Here is a 27,666-nt window from a genome sequence, read left to right as displayed (position 1 = left end):
TATGATTACAAAGGGCTGCAACTATGGATCTAATGTTCTTCTGGACAATCCCTCACCCTTGTTTTCCAGATATGTGCCATGCGGGCTGCCTTTCAGTTCCTGGAACTGTCTGGAATAGGACCAGGCTTAATGTCCTGGTCACCTACTGTTGGCTCTACTCGACATCCCAAGCCTTCCTTCTTCTCCTGCCTAAACTCCTCTTCCTCCCTTTCGTGCCTCAGTTCCAAACTGATCTCCTTCGGTTCCAAACTGATCTCCTTATGAAAGCCTTCTCCATCCCTACACAAAGTTGGAGTCACCTGTTCTAAGCTGCACTAGGACCTTACACTCCTTCTCATGGCACTAACCATCCTGTGATTATTTAACTCAGTGAATGTTTTTCTCCTTTTTTTTTTTAATTTTTTTTTAAAGACTGCCTTCTCTTCCTCCCTGAAAACTGATGGAAGGTGGGGACTGTTTCTTCCTCATTCACCAGATCACCCCTCATGGCCAGCATGGGGCATGGTATGGACTGAACTGTGTCCCTCCCAAATTCATACACTTAAGTCCTAACCCATGATGTGACAGTATTTGGAGACAGGACCTTTAAAGAAGTCATTAAGCTTAAATTAAGTCATGACGGTAGATCCCTAACCCAATATGACTGGTATTCTTATAAGAAAAGGAAGAGACACCAGGGATGTGCCCAACAGACAGAGGGATAACCGTGTGAAGACAGAGCAAGAAGGAGGGCATCTGCAAGCTAAAGAGGGAGGCCTCAGGAAAAATCAACTCTGCCACCACCTTAATCTTGGACTTCCAGCTTCCCTCCAATACAGTGAGGAAATAAGCTCCTATTGTTCAAACCCATCCAGTCTGTGGTGTTCTGCTGTGGAAGCCCCAGAAAACGAATACAGAGCCTGTTCCAGGGCGGGGGCTTAAAAGCTACTCCATGGCCAACCATGACCACCAGGCATCGTTGGCTTCTCTCCACTCTTCCCTGTATCTGAGGAAATGAGACTGTTGAACTTATTTATGAATGGATTAATAGAAACAATCTGAAGACATCCCATGCACAGAAGGCCATGATGGTCCTACAGGCAACTGATTGCTGAAGGCAGAGCTTGGAACCAATGCAGCATCCTTGAGCTGGGACCTGGACCATCACTTAATGCAAACAGGTCTCCCATAAAACTTCTGACTCTGGCAAACCGCCCCACCCTGGCTAGAATGCTGCCAGTAGGAAGGAAGTCACCACCTAATCAGACCACCCTCTGGAGTCCTAAGGAGCTAAGACGCAGCTGTCTCAGGGAACCAGCACATGCTGGTAATTTGTGGGTATCTGCCTCGGAAAATAATCCTTAATGTGAGAATGGAAAATTAATTCACATTTAGTTTGCTGTCTTATTCTAGAAATAATCTCATTTTTAATATTTTCATTTGAACCCACTGTGCATTGCAGTGAGCCAGAAAATGGCTCAGAGTTCTGTCTCAAATACAGCTCTGCCACTTAATGGCTCCGTGACTGCAGCAGTGACTTAGTTCAGTCATTCACGGCTTCCTCATCAGCAAATGAGCAACCATTTACTTAGTAAAACAGACATGATGTCTACTCGATAAGAAGATTCAATCAGATACGGGATGCAAAGTGCTCAGCACGGTGCTTTCAATAAACCGTAAGTATGGCTGTATTATTATTAAGGAGTCAGATTTTCTTATCAATAATTAATATAATAAACATTAGCAATCATTGAGAGATGCCCACTGTTAAACAATTACAACCAGAGACAATACCAGTATCTGTTCTCCATTTCCTTACCAAAATATTTGCTCTCAAAACTCAATGTTTCATTCAATGGAAAGAGCTCATGCCAGATGTTCATCAAAACACACAAGTCAATTAATTCATGGATATTTTGAAAGTAGTTAACATGGGATTCTGCTCAGCAACGCTTTTCTTACTGTAGTAACCTGCAAGCCCTACAACTGGAGGCTTTGAAAGTGACGAATGTAAGTCTAGGTAGGGATTATCGTTCATCACAGTGATCTAATAATAATCTCTGCTTTGACAAGAAATTTATGGCAGGCTGCTGGAACGTCAGTTTATTGATGATTAAAGTATCAACTGTCCTTGATACAAATAAACAGGGTTTCTGAATCATAAGCAGTCAGACAGGGCACCCACCGGGGCTCTGGGGGCTGTGCAATTTATGGGTATTCAATTCTCATCAATGTATTGTCAGTATATCCAAGGCATCTGATAGGTTCCTGTTTCGAGGATGGATGCTCTTTCTACAATCCAAGGAGCACAAAAGGTAAGGTCTCAGCCTTATAGGTTTAAAGCCTGCATTATCGCCAAGGATTTAATATTGGGAACTGCCCTTGGCTCCAGATTTTTCTATTCCACGTCTTTTAGGATTTGGTACACTCAGTATATTACTAAGGACAGGATTTGGCAACCACTGAAAAGTTTCCATGACAGGGTCCAGGCCTCTATTGAAGGTACTGGGTGGGAAGTTTCAATGACCAAACCATGACCCCCAGAGTTAATGACGGAAAGGAGGGCCATTCTAACAGGGAATTCACACACAGGGAAATGGTTGCCAATATGGATGCCACGGGGGACCCCGGGCAGACACTGTTGGCTGCCTGCTCCACAGCCGTTATTCCTCCCTTCATTCTTGATGACAAACTTCCAGTCTCTCCCACTCCCGGCCCAAAAAAGAATGCCTGACTTGTGGGAGACGGTTGTCGTGGTCTCATTTCCCTTGCTGAGACACAGATAGGTATGCGATGCCATTGTGGCCAATGTCTCATGAGGGGGTTCTACTGACAGAGGCATCTGGAAAGGTGTTCTTCACTTTTTAAAGCATACATGAGACAGGAACATTCTTATCTCTTGAGTCTCTGCTCATTATTATCTGCAAGTGATTCCTGGGACTTGGCAACCATTTTGTGACTATGAGGTGAGCCTGCCTCAGAGAATAAACCAACGTGTTAGGGAAAGCAGAGAAGAAAGTCAGAGCTAATCTAGGTGCCAGATGACATTTTTAAGCCTTTGCATTAACCAAATCTGAAACTGCTTGAGCTCCAGACTTCTTCTGATGAAAGATAATATATCTTGCTCTTGTTGTTACTCAAGCTACTTTTAATGGTTTTCTGTTACTCATACCCAAAAGCTCCCTTTCTTAACATGACTCCATCTCTCCTCCAATGTTTGTAAATATTCCCCACTGTTAACCCTAATACCTCAAATTACATAGAATACTTTCTTTTTTTTTAAGATTTATTTAGTTATTTTAGAAAGACAGAGAGAGCGCACATGTGAGCACGAAGGGGAGGGGCAGAGGGAGAGAGAATCTCAAGTAGACTCTGCGCTGAGCACAGAGCCCAAGGCAGAGCTCGATCTCACAACCCATCAGATCATGACCTGAGCTGAAATAAAAAGTTGGACACTGAACTGACTGAGCCACCCAGGCACCCCAAATACTCACTTTCTAAGTGGAAAATGCCCATGTGAGTAGTATCAGGAATGGGCATCCTAATCTAACTTCGTTGTATTTGATTATTTTCTTCTTATCTGCGATTAGAGGGGCAGACGAAAAAAGAGAAGAATGGCAAAATGGGAGTACAGGATACTGACAGAAGCATGAGCCTGGTAGGCACAATGGCACAGGACTTAGAAATTGCACAATTAGATTCCTGGGAGGAATCCAAAATGTAGAAGAAAGTTATACAAAGTATTTGGTATCTATACGAAGATACCAAAGATAAACTTCCCCTAACTTTAATCTCTCTGTGGGTAGATATCTGGGGCTATTTTGTGATAGGGGTGGGAGAGGTTCATTCTCAAAGGGACCTGGCAGCCAAGAGGGTAGCAGCTCTTAGTATGAGTAGCAAGCTGATTCCGGTGAGAGGCACAGCAGGAGAGAATGGAACATAATCCTCTCTCCCTCTCCCTTACCATCAGGAGGGTAATGATGCAGTGGAGTAATGCCCTCGGGTAAACAAATCACTTGCATCTGCCAGCCTCCCTTGCAGTTACATGTAGCCATGTGACTCAGTCCTGGCCAATGGGATGTTAGTGAGTACCGAGCGGCACTTCTGGGAAACTCCTTTGAGGGAGGTGACTCAGCTGGAAGGTGCATTCCTCCTTCTGCCTCCCCTTTCCTTCTGCTTTCTGTAGGTTGGAACTCAGGAAGAACCCAACAGAAGAGGTTCCAGGAGCCATCCTGGATCAAGAAGTTAACTTCTCAGGATAGAAGGCAAATGGCTGAGAATGGTGGAACAGAAAAATAAGAGGAGTTTTCAATGACTTCATAGAACCATCAGGTCAGTCCTGGACTAGCCACCTAGCCATGGACTTCTTTTACATGGAAAGATAAGCCCTTCTGTGTTGAAGCCAATAATATTTTGGGTTTTCTGTTTTATGCAAGTGAACCAAGCACTAGCTGGAACAGTGGCATTTTTGCTATGTAAGATGTCTGATTGCTTTCACTTGACTTCAACATTGGCTACAATACTAACTTAAAATGTCTATAGCATGTCTTTAAGACACTTTAACTCTCATTCTTCTGCTAAAAGTCTGTGCATTCCAGGTTCAAATACTTCGTTTACATTAATGAGAACTTGCAATGTGTAAGACTAAGGAAAAGTTATACTGAGTCAGACCCCAAGGATCAACTAACCCCAGTTCCCATCTGTGGCATCGAGAAATCCTTTGTTGAGGGGACATGTTCTTCCTCCTTGAACCCACCTCCAGAGATCAGGAACATAAAATCATCCCACCATAAACTCATCACTGATCTACTTATCTTGCTTTTATTCAAAAGTGTTTTTTCACCTATGCTTCTGAAGTATGAGTTTCTTAAGCTCACTATTCCCTACATATGGTGGCACTTCCTGCAATAAGCCTGTCTTTTGCTGTTTCCAAGTTCAATGGTATCAACCAACAGTATAGTCCCTTAATTCTTTTCTTTGTAGGCGAAAGGAGCATCATTTTGGTAAAGTCTTAAGAGTGTGAATGCACATCTTTTTTCTTCTCCTTCTAGGCCCATGGGGAGATGCTACATTCCCTCCCACTGTGAGGTTACATGATTAGTTCTGACCAATAGGCAGCTGACTGGAAGTGACATGTGACTTTCCAAAACAAAGCATACATCTGCTGTGGAAAGCGACTCCAGTAGTGAACAAGAAGGCCACATGTGCCAGACAGTGTATCTGTGAGACAATGGAGCCAACATCTACCTGGGTCCCTGATGGCTGTGTGTGCAGGAACCCTGCCAACCCACATGGAGAACATAGTGTGCTCAAGAAATAACAACAGGCTCTGTGTCACATAGCCTCCCTTCCCCCTTCACACCCCTATTCTACATGCACATAGAACTCACATATACTTTCATACCAGGAAAGAAAAAAAATCATTTTTACTTTACTTATTTATTTATTTACTTACTTACTTATTTTACTATTTTGCTTCTACTATCTTCCTATCATTTCACTATTGGTTCTGGCTACAGAAAAAGAATGGTCTAATGTCCTCAGGGATCAGACGGTGATGACTCCCAGGGCCCTCATCTGGTGCTAACAGAGTCCCACCTCAGTTTTCCCTATATTAAGAAAGAAAGAAAGAAAATGAAAGCACTTGGAGCTCATTATCTTTGCTTCTTGTAGAAATGCCGTCACTGAATTATGATTGAGGGTTATGTCAGTTTAGGGGGCTGCCATAAGAACTGTCTGTTCGAAATGCATTTCTGTGGCTTTCATAAAATCACAGTGGGCTGTAACTCTACCCTCTGGAGCATCCAAGGCCTCGTGCGTGACCCCGTGAAGCACACACTTGTAGAAGTGCAACCCCAGGAAAAGCATTCACCTCTGCAGACTGCCTCGTACTATGCAGTTTGTACTCCCTGACAATCGCAGCACTCCCTGACAATTGCACCAGATTCAAAGCCAAGCCAGGAAACAGGCTTACTATAAGTTCCAGCAACGTCCAATCTGCCATCTTCAGATTATCCCTCTTTTTTTCTCCTAATTTTCAGACCTGACATGATATTGTATGTTTTCCAGCTTGAGGAATGCAGAGTCCTTCACCTTATACAAAGTCGGGAGCGCTCTCCTTACCACGGACCCACATGCTGGAAGACCGCACAAACACGTCATTGCATAGGGTCATCTACCCGCTATCATTCAGGGAGGGCCTGAGATGCATGGACACACGGGATTCCTGCTAGCTTCCATTTCACACCCTGAAATGTGGGAGTTTTCCCTGGAAAGCATCCCTTGAAAAAATCATGAAAATTAAACGCAGGTGGATAGCTAGGGTCTGCCTAATTCACACATTTTCTATCCTCTGTTCAGAGAGGCCCTCTGGTAACTGGCTTCGAGCAGGAGGCCAGTCCATGAAAATAGTCCCACCAGTCCTTGGCCAGTTCTTCGAAACAAAACAAAACAAAAACAAAACAAAACAAACAAAAAAAAATTTTTAACTACTTTTTGTTTTTCATATTATGAAAGCAACCCATTTCTCTTCACAAAAGAAGAGAAATCAGAGAAGAAGGGAAGGAAAACGCAGAAATGGTAAGAAGTGAGACACTGTGCACTTTCTGAGCTCCTAGATCTGTGCTGAATCCACTCACATTATGGAAAGGCAGGGCCACTCGCAGTTGTCACATTACACATCAGGACCTCGAGGTTTGCCAGCGCAAACTTACTTATCTAATGTCCCATCTCTCAGCCAGTCAGTGGTGGAGGCGGAATTGGAATCCACAGCTATTTGACAAAGTTCATTACCTTCACCTCGAATAACTGAATTATAGCATGTAGCCTGGCCCACAGTGAGTAACTCGATGTGTGTGTCCACGCACATGTGTGTGTGATAAAGGAGATGCATATAGTACGTGCAGTTTTGTAAACTGCTTTTCACACTTAAAGTTCAGAAAATACACTGAGTTCTCCACATATTTTCAAAGGCCTCTGGAAGTCTAAATTAATTATATCTACTCACCAACCCCCCAACTCAGGTGACCGAGGGGGACATAATTCTCATACAGAACTTCCCTGAATAAAGTAAGTAGGAGCTCACAGGAACACACAGAAACTCACTGCTCAGGAAGAGGTAACAGTCAGAAGCCCAGAGTGTAGCCACTCTCCACAGATACAGACGCAGACACATTCCACGGTCAGAGGCCCGCAGTCAACGTCAGCAATAATGAACAGTTCGAAAATGACATCTTGTTTGTAGGTCAAAACCAAAGACAATTCTTTCCTGCTTTTACTCCATATCAGTGGATCTCATGACCACCAATGATACCCATGAGCACGGACTGATGTGTTTACAACCAGCAAGTATGTTTGACTATCACACGCGACACCTATGTGGGAGAACCTGGGTCCAAGCAACACTACCATCATGTCTGGAACCAAAGCTCAGAATCAAGATTGGGCATACACGAATAAATGATCACCTCTTAACTACTAATATTTAAAGAACACTTGGGTTCACGAATCTGTTTTTGCTTTTGTTCTCTGCTGCAGGACATTAATCCTGCACAGGATTCTGCGGTTATTACTTTTTTCCCCCTTTTTCTTTTTTTCCCCTTACCATATCTAAATGGACGATTGCAACACTCCCTCACACAGACATTGACCATAGATCAGAAGCCAGAGAAACTGTGTTGGTGGAAAAAGAAAGAAGGACTCTTGATTCTATTTCTGAGATTGGTGTGCGGCTTGCAGCAAAAGTGTGTGTGTGTGTGTGCGTGCACACACGTGCAGTATGTTGTAAGCGGGAGCCACAAACACTGGGAACTGGGAAATATCCATGTTTGAATGTAGTGTGGTGTTATAAATTTATATTGGATCTGATCCTATGTATGAAGAGAGAGTAAATTGCTCAATAGAGGCGCATGAATAGCAAGATAAAGGAAACGAACGCATTCCAGCATCAAGTATAAATGCTCAGGGGGCCATCACCTGTATTAGATTATCTACTGCACTTCACCCCGACATTAGCATTAGTAATTACCAGCTGCCTCTCTTTAGGGGGAAAACATGCTTCGGTGGAAGTGCAGAAATTTCATTTCCCAGAGAGTCACTGCCAGTATAATTTGTACAGATATCACATGTGCAGATCTGTCCATCCTTGGAGGAGAGTTTAGAAATTTAAAGTAATGCATCTGTGTGCACCCTAAAATATAACATTTTCGGACCTGAAGTCCTACTTCTGTCAACAAGAATTAACGAAATATTTTGCACTTATTCTGTGCTCAATTCTCATCAATGCAGAACTGCTTACTGGAAGAGAAATACACTCTTTAAAATCCTACTGTACCTTCTTCCCCTAAATAATGCTCTAAGTTTTCTTTCTAGAACTACAATAGGTTCTGTGACAAACATGCCTACCACATGCCAAGCAGAGAGGCAGAGCACTGAGTATTTTCACCAGTTACTTCAATTAATCCTCACAAAAAACGCTTAGGAGCTGAACAATGCTCACTGAGCCTCAAAAATGAGTCACCGCCTCATAGAGCTACCGTGGCTTTGTCTGTGCACCTAATGACAAATCCAAATGCCACTGTTCCATTCACCAAATATTTATGGAGCACCTACTATGTGTCATGTGTCGTGCACAGAGAAGCTCCAGGAAAAACAATGAAGCCGTTGCAACAGGACGTGGTTAAGTGATAAAGGCAGACATGAGTTACAAGGGGTACTAGTTCCTTAAATGTTACACAACACAAAACGATCGTTCCTGTCTTGAGATGCTTCTGCGGTATCCAAATTGCCTCCTTACCGGGGCTCCTTTCCCCATTCGCCCCCCAGCTGTGAAAGGGCATAGCTTCGCTTGCTGTCCAAAGCGACCTTTCCAGGTAATGGAAGAAATTGCAATAGAAGAAACATATAAACAAGGTAAGTTTTCAAATGCATCTCTCAGGTACTATTCCGGACAAAATGAACAGAAATAAACAATCCTCCAATATCAGGTGACATATTTTATACTTTCCCACCCTGCATTTTAGGAAGGTAGGAGAAAGAAAAACGCTCCTAAATCAGGGTTTCAGAATCAGATGCTGGTATTAGAAATAAGATTAACCTGGTCCCTTAACAATCAAATTTATGACTAGTAAAGGGTTATGAAAAATTCTATCTTGATGTCAAATGTAGGAAACACAGTCTTTGGAGGCATCTAATGATAAACTGCAGCTGGAGCAATAAGCTCAGTGAAGGGAATGAGCGGTTCAAGAGTTCAGCACATGTGTGCTGGAAAGGTGTTCAGTTAAAGAGAAGGGCTGGCTCCAGACAAAGGCAAGGAAAGGTCATCCTCAGAGCCATTTCATCTTCATTACAATGGGCGAGCCAGTGGCCACAGCGCACACACCTCAATGTGCACGCTGCACTCAGGTGTAAGACTCGCCGGGACATTAAAACACTCAACACAAGTAAACAGGCCATGTGCTGGTGCCGGCAGCGCCCCGATATTGCCATCTGGGCTTCCCGGCGCAGCCCCAGCCACCCAAAACAGATGTGACAGGAACGGTCCCCCTAACCCCATGCCCCACACCTGCCTTTTTTTTTTTTTTTTTGGTGTGAGTGATAGATTAATTAAAGATTACAATCTATCTTCTTCAGAGAACAGAGAATTGGACTTGCAATCAGCAACTTAATTTTCTTTCAGGTAACTGCCAAACTTAAATTCGTTCTCCCAAATAAAATAATGGCCCCCATCTGTAAAGCTCGAGATTCCATGTTCCAATAAGACGGTGTTCATGATGTGCCCTGCAAACCCTCATCTCTCACTTTTCAGGAACTGGAGGAAAGGTGAATTTCATTTCCTGATTATCAGCAGGCTCCTGAGAGATAGCCGGGCTATTGTAATGGGAAAGAAAGTCCTGACCCACATCTGGGACAACCTTTCTCAGAAGGCTGAGGCCAAGGGCTTTCCATTTGGGAGCGCTGCCCCCAAGGCGGACGAGTCTCACCCTCCCTTCAAACTCATGCAGGACCAGCTGCCCTAATGCGGCCTCCTCGCCATTCAAAAGACAACCCTGCTCCATCTCTGCATGCCCCTCGGCCCCACATACACGGGGGCAATGGGGACCCAGATTCCAACCCCAGGTAGCACAACTAAACCGCCACCCCTGGCTTGTGCACAAGTATGGGTTTTAAGGCATACATTTATTCCCAGTTGCAAGTGATGTGTTTTTCCATCAGCAAGAGAAAAGGTAGATCACACAAAGGTGATGAGGAGGATGAAAACAACAACTATCATTTGCTGAGCTAAAAGGCAGTAGGCACGGCAGTTATGGGCTCAGCATCTACAGCGAGAAAGCCAGCCGTATCCTAGGTCCGCTTACAGCCTCTAAACCTTCATCCAGCCACCTGGAAAAAGCGCATCATTTATCATCAGGGTGCTTGGGGATTAAGGATTAAGTGAGCTGATAGATGGATAAAAAGATAGATGGTGAATTCAGGGATGGACAGAGGGATGGATGGAATGCCAGAAGGATGGATGAGCAGAAGGAAGGAAAGAAGGGAGGTTGGGTGTAGACACTGAGATTTAAAAGACCTGGCCTAGAGATACGACACAGCAAGTGTTCAATAAAAGGCTTCTGTTGTTACACTGAGCACTCTGACCAGACTATGTAGACATGGAAATTAAGGGGAAAAATAACCCACATAAGCTCGAGGCAAGACACCTCCTCTCCCTCATCATCTGTCATCACCCTCCTCTCCTCTCCCTTCCTCATCCCGGTGATGCCCCGTAGGAGCCATGCTGCAGCACATGAGGCAGGCACAACCCGGCTCTGGCTGGGGTCGCACTGAGAAAGCTCGAAAGGCACATCCTCTGCCACTGTCTCCACTGTGATGTGTATTGGCAGCAGGAAGTTGCTGGACGGGAAAAGAAACAGAGCAAGCCTGAAGCAGGGAGTGCTCCTATGGCTCTGTGGGCAAAGCTGCATTCGAGGGTCAGCTGGGCAGCCAATTCCTTACATGACAAAAGGCCACAAACTCCCAGACCAGCCGGCAACATGGGCCCGCTGGGGGCAGCCTCCATCCCTTCGGACGGATCACCCTTGCTCTGGAAGGATTCGGTCATCATGAACTCATTCAGCTGAGAACCTCAGACCCTGAAATCAACTGATGGGGAAAACATACAGTTCTGTGGTGGATAAGACATTTACACTAAAAATTTAGATGGGGCAGAAGGGAGAATGGTGCCAAATTATACCCAATGACATTTCCAAGTGCAGGCACACAGCCTGGGAGAAAACGTTATCTAAAAACAACATTATAGGGGCGGCTGGGTGACTCAGTCGTTAAGCGTCTGCCTTCAGCTCAGGGCCTGATCCCAGGGTCCTTGGATGGAGTCCCACATTGGGCTCCTCCACTGGGAGCCTGCTTCTTCCTCTCCCGCTCCCCCTGCTTGTGTTCCCTCTCTCGCTGGCTGTCTCTCTCTCTCTTTCTCTCTCTGTCAAATAAATAAAAAATAAAATCTTCAAAAAAATTTAAAAAAAATAAAAACAACATTTTAGGCCATGCAGCATGTGTTTTAAACTTCACGATAATAATGCTAGCCAGCATTTAATGGATGCCTAGTGTACACAAGGCACAGTGGTAGGCACTTTACAAACGCTAACTCTAAACATCCAAGTGACTTCACTGGGGCCCCCCACTGCCACTGCTGACATCATGGGGATTGAGAGCTGACACCCACTGGATGCTGAGTGCTCAGCAGGTGCTGTGCCAGGCACTCCCCCTGCAGGACTTCCCGACCCACTCTCTCCTGATCATCCCCACCTTACCACAAAGGAAACTGGGTCCCAGAAAGCCTAAACTCCTTGCTCAAGGTCACACCCCTGGGAAGCGGCAGAGACGGACTCCCTCCGGCCCCTGATCCTGTTCTTTCACTGCCATGGCTGCCGAAGGAAACAGCAGGTCAGAATTGCCGAAGGCACGTTGTAACGAAGTCTATACACTTAACGATTCCAGAGAAGAAGAGATCATTTCAAACCTTCCTTATGGAACAACAATCAGAAGATGCCAAAAGAGGAGGCCTTCTCTTCGAAAGTGATTCAAACGTCCGTGGCATCAGACCCAAATGAAGTCTCGTTTCTGATGGCCCGTTAAGGCCTCCTCACTCTGGGTTTCAAGGCGGGGTGAAGCCAGGGTGTACGTGAAAGAGACTCAGGACACTTTGCACACTGCATTTCTGTCCTGACTCCTCTTTGGAGAGATGGAGTCCTACAATTAGCTTCCAAACAATAAAAGTGAGCAGCTGGGGCCACAGTGGGAGCTGGAGAAAGATAAAGCAGGGAGTGAGTCCCCGTATCATCCATCTCCCGGGCTCGGAAAGGGGGCCGTGGGGGACCCGGTCTAAGCTTGGTCCCCATCACTGATCACTCAGACACGGACGGCAGAGGCAGAATTAGCAGGCGACGTTATCTCCCTGAGCAGACCCTGCCTGTCTGCAGCCTCTGCTCTGCTCGGGGACAAGCTCTCAATGCAGGGACAGAGAGAGACAATGAGATATAAACTAATTTTGCAAATTCTCCTAGTTGACACGAACTTGGGGGTGTCTGTCTATAGCCATAGTATAAAGCAGTCTTGTAGGGCATTCTCCCAAACACATATTTTTTTTTATTTTTTTTATTTATTTATTTATTTATTTATTTAGAGAGAGAGAGAGTATGTGAGAAGGGGGATGGGGCAGAGGGAAATGGAGAGAGAGGATCTCAAGCAGACTCACCGCTGAGCGGGGAGCCAGACATGGGGCTCGAGTTCATGACCCTGAGATCATGACCTAAACCAAAATCAAGAGTTGGACATCTAACCAACTGAGCCATCCAGGCGCCCCTGAGATAATCACTATTTAGACCAAAGGGTGGAGACAACAGGTCTCCACATAGTGGAGTGGTTCCACTTCCTTCTAAGATTCCAGCATGTTTTTGTTTGCTTGTTTGTTTTTGTTTTTTGCCATTGGTCATGTCCCCTTCCACCCTTGGGTCCAATCATGCCAAAACTCTTGAAAATTTGGGTTTTTTTTTTTTTAATGGTAGAAATAAGATGCTGTGGACATCTAAATCAAAATTGAGTTTCCTGGGAATTACAATCATGGCCTTTCACCAAGACCAAGAGTCTCTAGATGGCTTCCAGTTGGTTGTGTGAATGAGCTGTCAGGATTTAAAATCACAAGCAGCATTTACAATAACAAAGAACAGGGGCGCCTGGGTGGCACAGCGGTTGAGCGTCTGCCTTCGGCTCAGGGCGTGATCCTGGCGTTACGGTCGAGCCCCACATCAGGCTCCTCTGCTATGAGCCTGCTTCTTCCTCTCCCACTCCCCCTGCTTGTGTTCCCTCTCTCGCTGGCTGTCTCTATCTCTGTCAAATAAACAAATAAAATCTTTAAAAAAAAAAAAAAACAATAACAAAGAACAGCTAGCATTTACTGAGCACCTATATTGTGCCAGGTGCTATGTGAGCTGATTTGTTATGACTGGTTGACTTAATGCTGAGATTTTTCATTTTTAATACTGGAGGAGCCTCAGGGAGGGGAAGCTTCCTGCCCAAGGGTACACAGCTAATACCTCTAGGATATCCATACTGCAGATAAAAAACAGCCAGATAATTCTTAATTTCTTTCTTTTTGTCTAACTCAGGGATTCAACGATTGTAATATTAATTTTTCCAGTATGACTTGAATTAGAACACTGGCTTACATCCATCTTTCTAAGAATTCTCTTCAGTCTTCACCTCTTAATTTTGGCAAACACTTGTAGGATTACTATTTTGTATTTGGCCTTAGACTGGGAGGACAACTATTAACAAGATTGATGCACACCTCCCCTCGTGGGCTCCTGGAGAAGACAGACATGTAGATGATCATGTGCTAAGATTGATGGGGATTCTAGAAACTTCTGAGGGAACATTCAGGAGCAGCACCAACTTGGTTCTCGAAGACCAGGGAAGGCTTTCTGGAGGAATAACGTTTAAGCTGAGACCCAAGGATGAGGTGGACTTAGGCCTGGTGATAATATGGACAAAGGACAACTTCCAAGCAGAAGAACCACAGGTCTGCCATTCAGAAGGACCCATGATTACACCTGCCAGTCTCTCCCACCAGAAGTCTTTCAAACACTCAAGCTCGCCTTGGAAAATCTGTTCGAAAATGCAGTTGCTGTGCTACTGAATCATTTGGAATCCCAGTTACCAATGTGCATGATGAAGACAGACCCCTCTTTCAAAAGCGGGTGAGGACCAAATGCTGGGACACTAGCGATTAGTTCTGAGTCACCGGGGCCACCCTGTCCAGAACTGCCTCACCCACAGCCCAGACACTTGTGCTCACTGACCCCAAGACACCAACAGGCTGCCAGAGAAAAGGCAGCCCTCACAAGACTCCCTCTCCCAGCTCTTTTTCCAAGCAGAGTAGATGGGGTAATGACAACCAGTTCTGAGTCCAAACCATGTGGTTCAGGGATTCTGCATCCTGGTGATCTTCTCTGTTTTGAAGATAAATTTTAGGATATAAAAAGGGACGGGTGGATTCTCTGTGAGTAAAGCAAACATTTGATCAACGTTGGAGAGCAGGGACCTGAAGTTACAACCCCTGGCAAGAACTGCCAGTGAGGATACTCTGTTGCCAAGTCTGGACAGAGCTCATGAGCATTTGGCAACCAAATGAACAGAGGGACAATTAATGTCCCTCTTAAGAAAATTAAACAGGCTAAGCCAGGATATGCACTTGTACTGACTGCCCACCCATTTCTTCATGGAGGTGTCTACATGGAATGCCCTTGGTTTTCCAAAGTTTTATTTCAGAGAGCAATTCCTCCCAAACTCAGCATGGCCAGAGAATTACCTGGTGAGATTTGAAAAAGTAGACCACTGAGTCCCAACTCCAGAGATTTTGACTCAAAAGATCCAGAGTAGAATGGAGAAATCTGCATTTCTAACAAGCACCCCCACAGGATTATGATTCTGATTTACATCCAAGTTTAACAGACACTGCCAGAGTTCAAGGAACGCGGGGAGGATGAGGATTCTGACTGATATTCTCCGCACTTTTAAGCACTCTTTTGATTAGCATGTATTAACTTGATTGCATTTGCAAGCATATCTTTTTAAGTGTTTACTGTGTACATCCACAATCTAGAGTACTGTGCTGGGCACTTCACAATTTACAACACTCTCGTCTCCAACCAAATAACCTTAAGAAGCTTCTCTGGGTAGGTTCAGTCACAAAAAAATTCCAGCAATCCTTGCCTGACCACTAACACAGGTCTGGCTTATTGTTATAGACCACTAGATATTACCACTTCTGTAAAACGTTCTTTCCACTGTTGATGTGGGGACCGAGCGGCTGACAGATCAATACGTTACTTCGACCATGCTTCATTTGCTTGAGGAAAGGACAATGTTTTGAAAACATAAAAATGCACAACAGTAAAATCAGGGACCTGAAGTTACTAAACATTCGTGTATATTCCGCTGGTAATCTTGTGCAAAGGAACACCAACCTATACGTGGAAATCTAAACTGAAATCCATTACTTGATTTTGCCAGGAGAGTTAATCAGAGCAGAGAGGTCTGCACAATAAGAGACTGACAAAGTTTCTTTAATTGGCAGGCTTAAACAATTTGTCTCTGATTATCCAACTTCATCCATTTGGGAAAAATTCAAAGAACTGGTAGCAAAAGAGAAACAATAATTTCTGGGGTAAGATAATGATGCATCAGATAAGACAGTAATATTAATAATCACATTTTTATTGTACAATTGTTTTAAACAAACAGGCTGCAGAACTTAAACAATGCAACCATCCTCACCTAAGGGAGGTCTGGAAAAGGGCTTCCCTCCCTTCCTTCTTATCATAAGGAAAACAAAAAGAAAACACTCATGAAATTATCCATCTTGGAGAGTGATAATGCTGTCCTTGCTTTTGCTGTCCCTCAAAGCAAATTCCCAGATTTGCTGAATGTCCAAGTTTACATTTAGGCTGGGGAGCCAAATTGAGATCTTTGCTTTACTTTGCCTAATTTCTGGCTATCAGCATTGTGAGGATCTAGGAAGTTTCTCTACCAAACATATGCCAAGACTCATAAGATACAAACAACTCCAAAGAACCACGCCAAATTGAAATGCAATCAGCATTAATGAAATGGAGACCATTAATTGCGAGGGGATTAAGACTGTGCACTGGCTTGGAACTACAGCTCCAACTGTGGATCGTTGAGTGTCATTTCTCGGAGCCTGTTTCCCGAACTGCCAAAGTGAGCATCACGTGCCTCGTAGAGGTGTGGAGATTAAATGAGGTGGTGCGCTCCAAAACGTTCAGCACAGCTACTAGCATATCACGAGCATTCTCTACTATTAAAAATGATCGTGACCACAATCTGGACCAGCAGCAGGACGCGGAGCTCTTCACCCTGCATTCCACAGGGTGAAGAAGTTCAAATATCAACGTGGGAACAGCCACAAAACTCTTAAACAGAGTGAGATTCCTAAAGCTGCGATTCACATCACATGTTGGTTTTGCTTCGACATAAGCCCTGGGGTCACAGAACTGTATTTAAGAATAACTGGAGGCCTTTATAATCCCGAGTATTTTACAGTATACATTTAAAACCATTCTGAGAAGATGCCATCAGACTGCCACAACACAGCAACAACCACGACAACAACAAAACCCCCAAAAAACAAAAAAACACTAAGCAAAGAGCATATAAAAGAAAAGCAAAACATATCCAAGAAACCTTTCAAATAGTCCAATAGGAGCGCTCACCTCTGTGAGGGTATGTTAGCATGCATTTGATGAGAAGCCACTTAGTATGACTGATTTTTATTACAATGGAGATGATGGAAAGACCGTTCCCGAGCAGCTGACTCCTGGTCCATGCCAGGAGGAGGCTGGGTGTCTCAGACTCCATCTGGTCCCCAGCATCCGGCTTCTACCGCTCCCTAATGCTCAACAAGAAGGACCAGCCGCTGGAACACATGCAGGCCTTTTCATTCTCCTCAAACCCCTAACTAAAGTTCATTGTCACAAGCCAAATTTAAAAATCAATTAATAAATTACAACTGCCAAAGAATGTTAAAAAGCCCAAAGGCACCTAAGAAGTGCTTAGAAGAAACAACAAAGCATTAAGCCTGAGATAAATAGGTTTGCTGTGTGTTTACTGTAATGTTGACTTAGTATCCCAAAGCAAAAATTCTCTTACCTCCACTTACCACTACTTTGTATGATAATAGCAGCATTAATTTTAAAATGATCATGAATCAATCATGAAATCTGACTCTTGTTCTTACTGGCAACAAAATACTCTAATTAGCACCTTGAATAAGAGTGCTTTCTAGGTAGGCATTGGCGAGAGCAATCTTCTGCTGTTAATTCTTCGCTAATTATGCCTAGTAAACAAGGCTGAAATGGAAGCAGGCTGCACGAACATCTCCACCTCTCCCAGTTACTCGTCCCAGGACATAACCACCTTGAATCTTTCACAATAGGACCCCGTGGAGTTTCTCAGCCTCGGCTGACACTGGCACTTTGCAGTGGGGGCGGCCTGTGAGTTATAGCACGTTCAGCAACAGCCCTGGCCTCCAACCACTAGCTGCCCAGTGGAACCTTCCCTCCAGGGCCCCCCAGCCCCAACAGACAACCACAAATGTCTCTACACATTGCCTCATGTCCTCTGGCAAGCAAAACCGCCCTGAGGGGGAACCAGTCTGCACTGGGTTATTACAAACCAATGGACTAACGTATTTTTTAAAGGCCCAGCATGCTGACAGGTGCACAGTGGGACAGGCATGTACATAGAAACACAGGGACAATTGTTCAACCTAAGGGACACAAAAGGAATGGAAAGGACACTGCGGCCCCAACTTCAGTCAATGCTGTCCTCAGTGCCTGCAGTCTCTTATCCGTACAGAGCAGGGTATTTATTTTTCTTAAGTCAACTTTAAGTTATAATTTACATATAATAAGCCACATCCATTTAAAGTATATACTCTTCATGTGCTGTGAAAAATGTTTACACGTGAACCTCACCAAGAGCAGGAGGGGTTTGTGTTTTGATTTGCTTCAAACTCACTTTGAAATTAGAACAGGCCACGTATTATATACTTTAGCAAAAGCTTTTTCATTAAATTCACAAGCTTGTGATTTGGCCCTCTGGAAGCTGTTAAGTGGAAATGTTCCTGATTAGTACTGTACGGGAGTGAGCTTTCCTGGGATCTAAGGCCAGTGCAATGACACAGGGCCCCCAGCTTGTTAAGTTCAGCACGTGGCATTCACTGTAATGCAATTTTTATACATAAAGGTCTGAGTTTGTACTTTGTAAATGAAGTCTGCTGGAACAAGGGAGCATGTACTGGGGGGCTTGAGTCTTGGCTCAGATGTGTGTCTGCCCCACCCCCAATACTCCCAACCTAGTATGGATTCTCAGCTACCAGCTCTCTGCTCACTGGCACTTTGGGCAAGGCCAGCCCTTACCTCCCAGCTCCTGCCTGGAGACCACTGTTACCCCCCAACCAAGGATCCTCTTCTGGGACACCCGCATCCCTCTGCTGCCCTGCACTCCCGGCAGGGGCCTAGGCATGGATGTGGGAACGGTCAAAGGTCACAAAAGCCTGCAGCCTTCCCCAGCCCTGGGCTGGCAGGAATATAGTGTACTAAGCTGGTAACTGGAGAAACAGACTCTTGTTCACCTAATCCAGGTCCCAAGTATGCCCTACAGTGGCGGCTGCGATCCTTTGGGGGATACCCATCCACCCAAGATTGGAGTGGTGGGCACACAGAAAGGGGAGATTAACTTCCCTGCCCCTTGCTGGAACTTCACATTTTCATTTTGTTCTGTGTTCAGCATATTATATAGTCTTGGTGGGACCTTTCCTATTTCAACGTGTGCCTTTGGGGTGTCACTAGCATTGGAGCCCTTGAATTGGTGTCCTTGCTCACAACAGTCAGAGGAAAGATGGCTCGGTGCCACCATACTTCCTGGTGGAAGGATGCAGAACCACCAGCACCCTCAAGGCCATCACACCAGCAGGGGCCGGAAGCAATAAGCAGTAGCCCTCCTCAGCCCCACACTGAGCTCTTGCTCCTGCTTCTCTTTCCCTCCACCCACACCACCTTCCAGGATTGGTGGAGTGGGGACCTTCCTCTGGGTGCTCCGATCCCACGCCTCTGTTTCAGTGTAGCCCTGGAAGAACATGTTAAACCAGGGCTGTGGATGCACCAAAATACTGTTGTGGGAGCTCTTTCATCAAAACTACAAAAACCAGAATGGCTTACTGGATGTCAGAGGCAGATGAGATGATACATGTGTTTTATGACCATAAAATAAAATGTTCCAATCAAATGATAAATCATGCTTATATGATTTTTATATCTCCATTTGGAGGAAAAAAGAATTATACTTTTTTCCTCAGACCCTTTTCTTAAAGCAGTGCTCATCTTCCCAAAAATTCTGGCCAGTCTCAGGCCAGAACACCCTGTGTCAGAGGCAACACAACTGGGGACAAATTGGGAGAGAAGCAAAGGAAGGAGCTGTAAAATGTAGCATCTGCTGCTGGTGGCAGGCTCCAGGCTGCGGAAGGTTCTCTCCAACACACCACTGCTCTCACTTCCTCTTGATTCCCAGGGGTGGAGAAGATTGTTCAAAAAGAGAAAAAATATGGGTGGCTCATTCGGTTAAGCACCTGACTCTTGATTTCAGCTCAGGTCATGATCTCAAGGTCCTGGAATTAAGCCCCCCATCAGGATCTGCACTCAGTGGGGAGTCTGAAGTTCTCTCTCTCTCTTTTTTTTTTCTCTCTCTCTGTCCCTCCCCCCATAAATTAAATAAATAAATCTTTTTTAAAAAGAGAGAGAGAAGGGGCACCTGGGTGGCTCAGTCGTTAAGCGTCTGCCTTCAGCTCAGGGTGTGATCCCAGGGTCCTGGGATCGAGCCCCGCATCAGGCTTCCTGCTCCACTGGGAGCCTGTTTCTTCCTCTCCCACTCCCCCTGCTTGTGTTCCCTCTCTCACTAGCTGTCTCTCTGTCAAATAAATAAATAAAATCTTAAAAAAAAAAAAAAAAGAAAGAAAAAATGTTGGCCTTTTCTTTATCAACGCCCCTATAAAATGCGCTGAAGGCTGCAGAGAATTTTGTTCCTAATTCAGACTATAAAGTAAGAACCACGAGAACTATTTCTTGCAGGCAAATATTTTCTGTTTGGCTTTATAAAAAATATGTATTGTCAAAAGAAATTAAATAATCCATGTACTTAAACCTCCTTTAATATATATTAAATATTATTTATTAAAATGCTAATAATTCATTAGTTAAGAGAAATATGGAATCAATTAAATTTTACTAATTAATTGTTGGATTATAAAGAAGAGAGACTGAGAAGGAAGTGTCTGGTGGAAAATACTTTTAAATAACAACAACGAAAAAGAGCATTATACACGGCTGCACTGTCCGTAATGTCTGGTTCCCATGGCAGGTGTATTATGACAATTTCCCTTAAAAACCAACAATAACAGTACCTGAGCAATAAAAAAGGGTAACTTTGTAAAAAGAGGGAAGCACAAAGACGGGAATCAACTCAAATGCATCTGAGATTTACAAAGTGAGGTTTACAGGCTAAACCACGGTTCACATTATTTGATGTTGACTTGATAACCACACAAATTGGAATTGCCACAATTTAATGAAAGTTCCCGTGTGAAACACAAGAAATACAAACCTAAGTGAATTGTGCTTGAGGACGGTAGCAAATGTAAATAAAATGCTCAAGGAAAGAAAAAAAAAAAATCCACTGGTATTTCTTAAAGTGAGACTGTGTTCTTACTTGCATTACCCTAAAGCTCCGGCTCCTGGCCGCGTTCTGGGCATCTGCTGAGAGTTGGCCTCCTGCAGGGAGTGTGCGTGCAGCTGTTTCCTGATGCCCCAAGGGTCATGTTCTCATAAATCAGACACCCCATGCTGGACAACATGTATGGAGGATTATTTCTACAAGGAAGATCGACTGTGATGTGCTAAAATTATTTCCATTGACTGAAGGCCTCCACACTATGAAAAACAAAAAGTATTTTCACCCATGATGAAGAAAAATAATTATGGAAGAATAACCTTTTTTTTCCCCTCCATTCAGACTGTCCAGTGGGAGTTGAAATACCACCACCCAGATATAGAATACAAGCGTTTAAAATGCACGAGGACAGATGAGAGTTGCTACTAAGCTGTGACCTTCAGCTCCCCAAACATTTATGATTCGGTAATTACCGGATGGTATTATTACCAATGGCTACACTACTTCCTCTCTCTTACAGCCATTTGAGTACGGGGGGGTGAGTGGAATTCTCAGCATTTGCTGGCTGCTACAGTGTATGCAGTCTACAGCTCTCCACTTAATAACCTTGAACTTACACATGATGGTACATACTAAATACTACAAAAATTAGCAGTTTAGGCCATTTGGTTTAGATAGGTGGCTTTAAATGTAGGCGGTAATTATTACCTTTATTATTACTATAGTCGATTAATACAGATCGGCAAGCCGCTGCTCAAAAAAGGATGTCGTGTTTGATTTCTGCTCATGCCAGCGTTCAATTTTAACCCTATCAGATATTTGATTCAGACACCTGACTTTATTATCCTGAGCTCCTCACTTGTAACCCTGCCTGTACTTTTTACCAAAGCTAGCAGGAGCATCTCATCTGCTCAATTACTTACTAGTGTTGCTACAGAATACCATTTCCTCTTGCGGCTGATAAAATATTAATCAAAAACAGGAACTGAGCGATTTCCCCGTGTAGATGTCTTCTAATGGTAATACAGGGAGTCAAAGAGAGATCTGGAGGTCATATAATAGCTTCTGAAGTAGGCAAAGAGGAGTGACACCGGAGTAGAAGTGATTGCAGGCAGAGCCCTGGGGTTGGGTGAGTGATTGCCATCCCACACAGAAGTAAACTTGTAGAAATATGAATGGAGGGGGAGGGTGGGAAGAACCTAGGTCTAAGAGACCCTCGAAGGGTAAGCTTTTTGTTTTTTCTGTAATACAGACGGGGCCTTTAATTAACCAGAATGCTGTCTTAATTTACCCAGAATTTTGTTGTTACTGTTCTAACCCTCATTTACCAACTCCTTCCAGGTCTCCTGACTCTACTTCCTGCCTTCACAAAGAGAGCCTGCCAAGCACGACTGAATCTCAGACCAACTTCTGGATCTTGAAAAATGCCTTCCCTCTTCCCTTCCCTACGGTCTCGTCTGTGTGGAAGGAACGCGGGCTTCCGAAGCACACAGCCATTGGTTCATAGCCAGGCCTACTGCTCTCTGCCCGGCGACTCCCTGGCAAAGTACTTAACCTCTCTGCCCCTCAGGTTCTTGAAAGTTTGCAGAATTTGACGTGAGTCGCAAATGCTCGCTTCCCAATCCACAGTACCAAAATTATATACAAATCAATAAAGCACAGACAAATATCCACACACCCTACACACACGCATACACACACGCACACACACACACGCACACACACACACACACCACTTCTTGTAGGTGTAGAAGTCAGGGCAAATTGCATTTGTGTGGGTTTATTATATGTTTAAAAATGGGTTTTTCTTTCCTTAAAGCATTGACTAAATACGACCTAAAACTTTGAGAAGAACTCTTTAAAACTAGCAAAGAAAAAAAAAATCAACCCTTTAAAAGGTAGGCATCTTAACACTGCCAAACTGATCTGAAAACCAGTATGATGACTCCCATTCTTTGGGTTAATACTTACCTAGAATTTGTGTTACATATAATAACACATTTCATGTACTAACCTGCATGATAGCCCTGGGGTACAAGTAGAACTCAGCCCTTTTTTTTTTTTCTTTTTTAAAGGAGGAGGCCTAAGCAACTAGGTGATTCACTCCATTTTACTTAGCGGGTAGATAGTGCCAGAACATGAACTTTAACCGTGCCTTATTAAAGAGCTCTGCCTCTCCCGCACTCCCCCCATTCTGGTACTCTCCTAGAGTGTCCACTTCACCACCCAGTCCCTTCCATGAAAAACTTCTGTTCTACAAAAATATGAGCAAAGGGTAAGGTAGCCACTTTCTAATACGGTGTGCAAAATATGTATACATAACCGGTGGGGTTTCCACCTGCTTCCTCATGCTCAAGTATTGGAATCAAAAGTCTTCCAGACATTAAAATCAATTAATACTGTGATATGCTGCTCAAATGACTCTTTTTAATGTGTGTTCTCTTAATTACCATCCACTTTTACATCTAAAAAATTTGCTCTAAGTTGACTGTTTCTATCAAGATTTTGGCTCTCTTCAGCACAATCCATTAGATTGATAAAAATCCATTTTACAGATGTAGAGTCTGGCCCAGCAATCCCACACCTGGGAATCCATCCCACAGAAATAAAAGCATCAGTCTGACATATGAACAAAAGATGCTTACTGTCTCCCTATCTAAGGCCAGGCTGGAGCGCAGGCAGAAACCTTTGGAATCCAAATGAATGCCTTTTAATACATTCAGTATGGGGAGGGCCGCATGAGTCATGGTACATCTGCACCATGGAATATCATGCTAGAGGTGGACGAGAAAAGAAAGAGGCAGAACAGCATGCAAAGAAGTAGTCCGTATGTAATCAAGCAAAGCCACCAAAAAGAAGACATCTCAAAAACCCCAAAATATGCATCTGTGTGTTTATCTGTGTATATATCCATATGTAGGGGACAGATAAAATACGAGATAAAAAATATGGAAGACATATGTGAGATGGCTAACATGTTTTACCTTAGCTAGTAGAGGGTTTGGTGGGCGGAAAGGACAAAAGAGAGGGTGGGGTAAAGGCAAAAAGTGATAAAAATGACTATCCTAAGGTTGACTATTAGCAGAATGAGGCACTTACTACCAAAAATTAGAAAAAGCAATAATAGAGTCACGTAGACCTCACTACACTCTAGGGTTACTGAAGCATTTTAATGCTTAAAACATTGAATCCTTAAAATTTGGTGTGGTCAGTTATAATGTGATTATACAGATGAGATAATGGACACACAAGAGCCCCACAGCTAATAAGCAGAGCTGGGCTGCCCCGCATCAGAGACGACATGCACAAGAATACACTAAGTGATGAGATTTAAGACAAAAATTAGACTTAACCCATTTGTTCAGTGGTAAGACCCTCACATAGCCAACAGTGATCGCACTGTCATCGGACGCCCTGCACGGCACAAGCCACTCTTCCCATGCCGTGGAAGGGCAAAGGTAGGCATCACAGGGCACAAATCAGGGCAGAAGAGTCTACTGTTAGCAGTGAAGCTGGAGACCTGGTCCACTGCCACCCTGCTAAGGGCAGTCCTTCCTTGAAGCCGAACCCTCACGGAGCTCGCGAGGTGGCACCTCTCTGAAGGCAGGGACACGCTCATCCTTTGACCAGAACCCTTCTCCCGGGCCAGCGAGGATCTGTCCCCACTCCTCTGGAAAATGCCCCTGCCAAGGCTTGGTCTTGCCAGGTGAGGTCTGTGCCTGTTCCCGAGAGGCCTGACATGGTGCCCGGCACACAGCGGGCACTCAGGGACTATTTCTTAGATGAACAAAATCTAGGGGCTCAGTAAACACGTGTCGCTAATACTAAAATGGTATTTCCACTGTGTAAAAATGGAAAAAATACTCCTACAGTGTTTTATATACAGATAACATGAATCCTAATAACGACAGCAAAAACAGCCTTGCCAACTAATCATATATTAAGCTTGCTAGACTCTGTATGTATATTGCATGTGAATCTTACAAGAATATTGGAAAATACCTATTATTATCTGTTGCCCGGCAACCTGAGGGAAGTCTAATTACCTGGCCCAAGGGCATACAGCTAGTAAGGAAGGCACGGGGATTCAAACTCCAGACCCTTCCTTCACTTTTCACTCTGTCTCCGTGCTCCGCACACAATATGCTCTCACTCACTAATAAAGTTAAGACTAAATAATAAGGCATCCTAGTCACGTCATTTAAAGTTAGGCATTCAGGGGCGTCTGGGTGGCCCAGTCGTTAAGCGTCTGCCTTCGGCTCAGGGCACGATCCCAGCGTTATGGGATCGAGCCCCATATCAGGCTCCTCCGCTAGGAGCCTGCTTCTTCCTCTCCCACTCCCCCTGCTTGTGTTCCCTCTCTCGCTGGCTGTCTCTATCTCTGCCAAATAAATAAATAAAATCTTTAAAAAAAAAAAAACCTGGCTGTTTAAAAATAAATAAATAAATAAATAAAGTTAGGCATTCAGAACAAGAAGGGAAACAAAAATAGCTACACAACAATGTTCTTAATCCAAAGTAAAGTAAACCCCAAGCAAATTAAGCAGAACCATAACATGACTTGTGTTTGCCTTTTAACACCTGTTATAACATGTAGTCAGTGCACAGGCGTCTCCAGCCGCCCCACCTCCACTTCCAACAGACAAGAATCACACAGAGTGCTGAGGACGTTTGACAGATGTGTTAATGCAGGGGGATATTTCAGTTTCCATCCTCTTTGGACCACAGCATGACAGTTACAGAATTCAAATCCATTTGTATCCCCCGTTGAATCCCACATAATTCAGCAGACATTCATTACGATGACATAATGATATCACACAGCCATAAATACATATGCTAAGAGTCGAACAAGACATTCATATTTAAACATAGCTGGAAATAATTTCAAATCTGGCGATTTTCTATTGCTCATTCTATTACTTTTCTGTGGATGCTTAAAATGTTAAAATACAGTAGGAAACCAAGAATACAAGATAAAAAGAGGTGTGTGTGTGTGTGTGTGTGTGTGTGATAGCTTCTAGTTAAGCAAGTAAAGGAATTTGGGTATCAAGTTACATCTGATAAATATTTTGTTTGAGGAAAGGGTAATTTAATAATAGATGAGAAGCTCCTTGATATGTCAATTTCAGAAGAATCATTCATGCTGCTATAAATGCAGTCCAAGTTTTTAATATTCCAAGATCTCTGCTTCAGATTTGAAGGATGGTTGCCCTGATTTCATAAATAAAAAACGCATGTAGGACTTTTTCATAAAACTTTTAATAATACATAAAGCAAACAAATAATGCAATTAAAATTAAAACCACTCAAAATTCACCATTTCTAAAGAGGGGTGAAAATAATTTCTCATAAATCAGAACCATGCCTCCAGAAAGGAGCAAGCAGATAACTCGGATGACATAACACCAATCCTGACAATGCTAATCTTGATCTTTTCCTTACACTACTCAACTGCAGACAGAAGAACAGAGTTTGTCTTCAGCCTCGATGATGTATCCATTAACAGCTCTCTTCCCAGAGCATTCAGACACCTTGCAACGGATTTTTGAATTATTTAAATGGAAGTAGCATTAGAAAACCCTCATGTTTAAATTATGCTAAATAAGGATTCTTTTGGCTGGACTTTTGCCTGTGCAAAAAAATATAAATTCTGCAGGCGTGGAGGAAGGGCACAGAGGAATCTGGGGAGGTGACATGTGGAGACAGCACAACGGAGAATGACGTTTGGGGAACACAAGTGCACATATGAGCCAAGCGTGCAGACGGTCTCCACATCCAGACATTCTAGAGGGAATCTGAGAGCGCACATCTACAGAGATGATGTCAATTTTCTAAAATGCTTCCAAATGTCCAGAAAGCTATGAACGTGAGAATGTAAAATAGATGGAAGTACAATTGCAATAAATCATGGACTATCCACACTACGGAATATTATGCAGCTATTAGAAGAAATGAGTTAGCTCTTTATCTACTGACCTGGAGGGACATCCATGATGTATTGGCCAGGGAGATAAGCAAGGAGCAGTACGCGGTGCATAAACAAAGAAGCACTCGTGTAAAGGCTAATAGAAAACCTTCCCTACGTTTGCTACAGATGTCCCTTTATGGATGGAAGAGCTTAGAGAAAGGGGTCAGGGGCTCCTGGTGGGCTGTTAGCCATGGTCAGTGGGCTGTGGGGACAGCTTGGGGACTGCAGGAAGAAAGGGGGATGTCATGAATTTTGTTTCTTGCTATTCATTTGCATGGTTTCACTGAATGTGGTAAGCACATGGTATCATTTAATTTGTAAAAAAAAAATTAATAAAAGAGGGGGCAGTAAAGGAGGGGGGAAGGTAGAGGGAGGGAGAAAGAGAGAGGGAGAAAGGGGAAGAAAGAGAGAAATCTATCAAAGCAAAATTTTTCTGAATTTCCTGCTGGTTCACTATCAGTAGTCCTTTTACTTTGCCAGAATGCCAATATTGGGAGTTTTATTCTTTTTTTCTTTTCTTTTCTCTTTTTTTTCCCTTAATTGAATGTGCTGGCTTTCTTGGAAGAGGACGCTTTGCTCTCTGCAAAGCCACCCTGACAGAAGACTCTAGTGCTGCAGAGCTGAGCGTGCAGGCGTGGTGTGGCACGGAGGAGCCTGGCAGGTGTGCTGGCAGGAGGTGCAGGGAGATGGGAGGGGAGCTGGGGAGACACCATGATGTGACCAGGCGCATGGAAGCCTTCCGTCTCGCCTGCACACTGTGCAGTCTGGCCAGAGATGGGTAAATGGAGCCTGCGTGGTGTCAACTGAGGTCTTTAGGTGAAGTCCACAGGCTATCACTCCCTGGGGGTACTTCCAGAGAAACAAACGATAGGCCAAATAAATCATTAAGACACACAGATATAGATACAGATATATAAAGA

The 27,666-nt window shown here is 43.9% G+C and overlaps 1 protein-coding gene across 4 annotated transcripts in view; it reads right to left on the bottom strand.

Moving 5' to 3' along the window:
• Positions 1-27,666, bottom strand: part of WWOX (WW domain containing oxidoreductase) — a 1,195,262-nt gene that overhangs the window by 688,675 nt on the left and 478,921 nt on the right. The gene's annotated exons all lie outside the window — the stretch shown is intronic.

The sequence above is a fragment of the Ailuropoda melanoleuca genome, chromosome 12 (genome assembly GCF_002007445.2).
Source record: "Ailuropoda melanoleuca isolate Jingjing chromosome 12, ASM200744v2, whole genome shotgun sequence".
Taxonomy (NCBI): Eukaryota; Metazoa; Chordata; class Mammalia; order Carnivora; family Ursidae; genus Ailuropoda; species Ailuropoda melanoleuca.
Note: the sequence above shows the minus strand (reverse complement) of the source record. Positions and strands in the feature narration are given on the sequence as shown.